Below are 5,623 nucleotides of genomic sequence, written 5' to 3'. Positions count from 1 at the left end.
GAACAGGAAACCCAGAGGCAAGACTCACCAAAGAAAATAAGAGACGGAAGAGAGGGGAGAAGAGGAGGAGGACGAGGAGGAGCAGGAAGGCTGAGTCGGGGGAAGAATAGAGGAGAGCAGGATGAGAGATACCATAGTAGAGGGAGCCATTCTAGGTTTGAGGAGAGAGCTGACACTAGGGAAATGTCCAGAGATCCACAAGGCAAACTACGCAATAGTGGAGAGGCTACCTTAAAAGCCCTTCCCTGAGCCGGGCGGTGGTGGCGCACGCCTTTAATCCCAGCACTCGGGAGACAGAGGCAGGCGGATCTCTGTGAGTTCGAGGCCAGACTGGACCAACAGCCTCCAAAGCAATACAGAGAAACCCTGTCTGGTAAAAACCAAAAAAAAAAAAAAAAGCCCTTCCCCGATAATGAGATTGATGACTACCTTCTAAGCCATCCTAGAGCCTTCATCCAGGGGCTGATGGAAGCAGAGACCAACAGCTAAACACTGAGCTGAACTCTGGAATCCAGTTGCAGAGAGGGTGGAGTGATGAGCAAAGGGATCAAGACCAGACTGGAGAAACCCACAGAAACAGCTGACCTGAACAAGGGGGAGCTCATGGACCCCAGATTGATGGACTGATCCAGACCCCCTGAATATGGGTGTCAGCAAGGAGGCCTCAGCAATCCTCGGGTCCTCGGGTAGTAGATCAGTATTTTTTTAAAGATTTATTTATTTATTACATATACAGTTTGTCTACATGCCAGGAGAGGGCACGCAAATTCTGTAGATGGTTGTGAGCCACCATGTGGTTGCTGGGAATTGAACTCAGGACCTCTGGAAGAGCAGTCAGTGCTCTTAACCTCTGAGCCATCTCTCCAGCCCTGTAGATCAGTATTTATCCCTGGCATAGGAATGGACTTTGGGAGCCCATTCCACATCAAGGGATGCTCTTTCAGCCTGGACTCTTGGGTGAGGGCCTAGCCCTGCCCTGGATGAAATGATACTCTGGAGATCCCCCATGGAGGGCCTCACCCTCCCTGGGGAGCAGAGTGGGGATTGGGGAGGATCGGAGAGGAGGGGAGGGAGAGGGAGCTGGGATTGACATGTGAAGCAAGCTTGTTTCCAATTTAAATTAAAAAAAGAGAGAGATGGAAGAGAATCTCAGGCATTGAAGACAAGATACAAGAAATGGATACCTCAGGTAAGGAAAAATGTTACTTTTTAAAAATCTAGACACAAAACATTCATGAAATCTGGGACCCAGTGAAAAGACGAAATCTACAGATAACTGAAATAGAAGGAGAAGAAACCCAGGCTGAAAGCACAGAAAATATTTTCCACAAAATCAGAGAAGAAAATTCCCCAACTGAAAGAAGGAGATGGCTACCAAGTACATAGACTGGACTAGAAAAGAAATTCTCCATGACAAGTAATGATCAAAACTTTAAATGTACAGAACAAAGAATATTAAAAGCTGGTAGGGAAAAAGAACAAGCAATATATAAAGGCAGACCTATTGGAGTCTTTTCAACAGAAACTAAAAGCAAGAAGGTCCTGGACAGGTGCTCTACAAACTCTAAGGAACCACAGATGCCAGCCCAGGATACTATGCCCAGCAAAACTTTTTCTCACAATAGATAAAGAAAAAATTCAACAATAAAAGCAAATATAAGCACTATTTATCTACAAATCCAGTCCTACAGAAGACACTAGAAAGAAAACTTTAACCTGTAGAGGCTAGCCACACCCAAGAAAACACAAGAAATAAATAATCTCAGATCAGCAAATCAAAAAGAGGGGTTACACACACACACACACACACACACACACACACACACACACACACACACATGCACACGCACACCCCGCAACAACAAAATTATGGGAATCAACAAACACTGCTTGTTGGTATCTCCCAACATCAATGATCTCAATTCCCCAACAAAAGACTAACAGAATGGGTAGAGAAAGTCACTACATACTCATTAAAGGAAAAATCTACCAAGAGCATATTGCAATTCTTAACATGTATGCACCAAACAAAAGAGCATCAAGTTCATAAAAGAAACTCTACCACAGCTTAAGGCACATATCAACCCTCACCCAGCAACAGTGGGAGACTTCAATACCCACTCTCCCAAATAGACAGACCATCCCGATAAAAACTAGCCCCAAGACTTAACTTTAATAACTAAAATTCAAAATTAGGTACAGTCTTCTTCAAAGGATTAGAAACAAACAAATGGGGGCTGGAGAGATGGCTCAGAGATTAAGGGCACTGACTGCTCTTCCAGAAGTCCTGAGTTCAATTCCCAGCAACCGCATGGTGGCTCACAACCATCTATAATGAGACCTGGTGCCCTCTTCTGGCCTGCAGACAAACATGTAGAACACTGTATACCTAATAAATAAATCCTTTAAAAAAAAAAAAGAAACAAACAAATGAACAACAACAAAACCCCAGATGATTGCATCAACCAAGGGAGAAAAAACAAAGACATCACATCATTCTGATTAAAATATTGGGACTGTATCAAGTTGACTTCTAAGTCACCAGGAGGCAGGGACTTCCTCACCCCATCTGAGATGGAGGTCCTGTGGAACATCCAAAATGGTGATGTGTTCACCTTCAACACCACTGACAATTGAGTGCCCCGAGGGACTAAATATTTACCTCAATTTTTGTGTTTCTCAAATATTTTTGTAATTAGATTTTAAAATTGCTCATATCTAATATTCTACCTGGCATGTTGCTAAATGATAAAATTAAATCATCTGGGGTGGGGGCTGATATGATCAAGATACATTATATACATATACGAAATACTCAAAGTAAAGTTTTAAAATATTGAAAAAATAAAACAGAGAGCAATTGATAAAAACACCGTGTTAACTTTCCCCACACATGTGCATCTGTATGTACACAGAGAGAGAAAGGCAGTGGGAGAGAATCAAATACAAAATAAACTTAGCAGAAGAACTCACTTGAACTGTGAAAACTATAAAACACTGTGGAAAAAGATTTTGTTAGACCCATTAACAGACATCCACATTCACAAGGACTTAATATCATTAGGACAGCAATGCTCTGCAGATTTATCTATGCATTTAATGTACTTCACATCAAAATGGTGTCTTTTGCAGAAATTGACAATCTGATTCTAACCTGTATTTAAATGAGAGACTCAGAACAAAGCAAACCTGAGAAGTTGAAGGTCAGGTTTCCTCGTTTCCAAACCCACCTCCTGGGTGTACGTTTACTTTTCTGTTGCTTTAACAAAACACTCTCATCAGAAGTAATTTTGGGGAAAAAGGGTTTATTTGGCAGGAACTCAAAGCAGGAGCTTGAAGCAGACCATGCAGGCACGCTCTTACTGGCTTTCTTCCTGTCACTCACTCGTTTCCTTTTGCATATAACCCAGGACCAACTGCCCAGAGTGGCACCACTCTCAGTGGGCAGGGCCTTCCCACGCCCATCGCTAAGACAATGCCTCGTAGACATGCCTGCAGGCCAGTCTGAAGGAGGCAACCCTTCAGTTGAGGTTTCCCTTCCCAGATGACTTTAATTTGCTTCACACTGATAAGAACCCAACCAGCACACTCAGTAACCAAGACATATGGCACTAGCATAAAATAGACATCTCTACCAGGGAAGAGGGTCAGGAGTTCAGAAATAAGCCTGGAGACCCACAGTTAACCCAATGCAAGTTAAATGAAGGAGGACTATGCTGCACAGGAGGTACAACTGGGTATCCACACGAGAGGAAGAAACAGGACCTTACCCTGCCCACTACAGTTCTTAACTCAGGAGCTGAGGCTGGGCTCACTGGGAGAGCACTTACCTGTTCAATGCCTTGGGTTCAACACCCAGCACTGGAAAAAAACTAACTCATGGTAGATCAGAAGACTAAAAAAACCTTGACCTTTAAGAGTGTGAGCTCAAGTTAGGCAACACCTCTTAGAAAAGCACCGAAATGCAGCAACTAGAGAAAGCTGCCCGGGGAGCTGCCATGCATGTTGACTCCTCAGAACTTGTATTAAAAAGCTGAGCACGGCAGCACTCGCTCATCACGAGGTGCTGGACGCGGGGCAGGAGCAGGTGAATCCCTGGGGCTTTCTAGCCTCGTGAGCTCCAGGTTCAGTGAGAGACCTGTCTCAAAGAGGAAAGACACCCAGCAGCAACTTCTGGCCTGTGCATACGTATACCCCCAGACACATTTACACACCCCCAGATAAATTCACACACATTTACACATCCACACCCACACATTTACACATGCACACACATTTACACATGCACACACACATTTACACACTCCGCACACATTCACACACCCTGATACATTTACATACCCAGACACATTTACACACATTTACATACACCCACACGTACACACACATTTACACACCCCAGATACATTTAGACACCCTGCACACATTTACACACCCGACACACTTACACACACCACACACCCACGCGCTCACGAACTCTTGCAGCCCTGGCGTGCGTTTGGCAGCCTGTCCCCTAGCATTTGGTGGCCGTGAACAGGAGGAGCAGCAGACAGACAGGAAGGGCAGCAAGCAGCAGCCCCTGGGGTTTTAACTACATTAGGCCTTAGTCTCTGGGACTGTTAGTTACTCTCCCCATGGCCGTGACAAAGCAAGTCAAGGAAGGGGTTCACCTCCGCTCCCAGTCAGTCAGTCATGGAGGCAGGCTGCTCACACTGCAGCAGTCAGGGAACAGGCCAAGCAATGCTGGTGGCCGCTTTTCCCCTCTGTATTCCAGTCCAGGATCCCAGCCCGTCTGGTGGGGGCTTGTGTTTGGGGTGGGTCAATTCCCCTAATCTAGAAACTTCTTCACAGACAGGCCCATGGGTGTGTCACCTAGGTAACATTACAGCTTTGGTTGCGAGCCGTCTCTCCAGCCCTCCTAGGTGATTTTAGGTCCCCTCAGTTCAGTCAGTAACTAAGCTTGTGGTGGCTGTAGTGTCAACTTGCCTCCAGTTGCAGAGAACCGCAAACGAGGAACCATGAGGAAAAAGCCACCCCAAGTGTGGCACCGTGTGGTGTGGGCGGGGATCTAACAGGGTGTGGCTGGTGGCAGAGCGACCTTGCCTCTTGCTGTCAGCCTTCGTTACCCGTTGCTGCCAGTCCCTTAGCTGACTTCTGAGCCAGCGTTTCCGCGCTTCCATCCCTGAGGACCAGCAGCTCTCCGGGACCCTTCCAAACGTTTGGCTTCAGACTGGGGCTGCTGAGGCACCGAGCCTCGTGGACTGGAGTGACCACCCGGTTCTCAGACGCGTGGGTCGTCAATATTTCAAAGTAAGCTAGCATAATAAGTTCCCATTAGCTCTGTTACTCTAGAGAGCCCGGACATGAAATTATGAGACAAGGAACCTACAAAGCTGCCACTGAGTTCATTTCCTGTGGGCCATCCACTGCTGGGCACGGGGTCTACCCTTGAGAGGAGTTTGTTTCCCCAGAGAGACTCCCCTGGGGAAAACTAAATCTTCATTTGCAAGTGGCTGTCAGTTGAAGCTTGCTTCTGGTGAGGGATGAAACATGTGTGACTTCTCCTTTCAGCACCCACAAAATTCCACTTTTAATTTATTCAGTAGAATAAGGACAATATGCC

This window comes from Mesocricetus auratus, unplaced genomic scaffold (genome assembly GCF_017639785.1).
Source record: "Mesocricetus auratus isolate SY011 unplaced genomic scaffold, BCM_Maur_2.0 Super-Scaffold_100015, whole genome shotgun sequence".
Classification (NCBI taxonomy): Eukaryota; Metazoa; Chordata; class Mammalia; order Rodentia; family Cricetidae; genus Mesocricetus; species Mesocricetus auratus.
The sequence above is the reverse complement of the archived record's forward strand: the minus strand, read 5'-3'. Positions refer to the sequence as shown.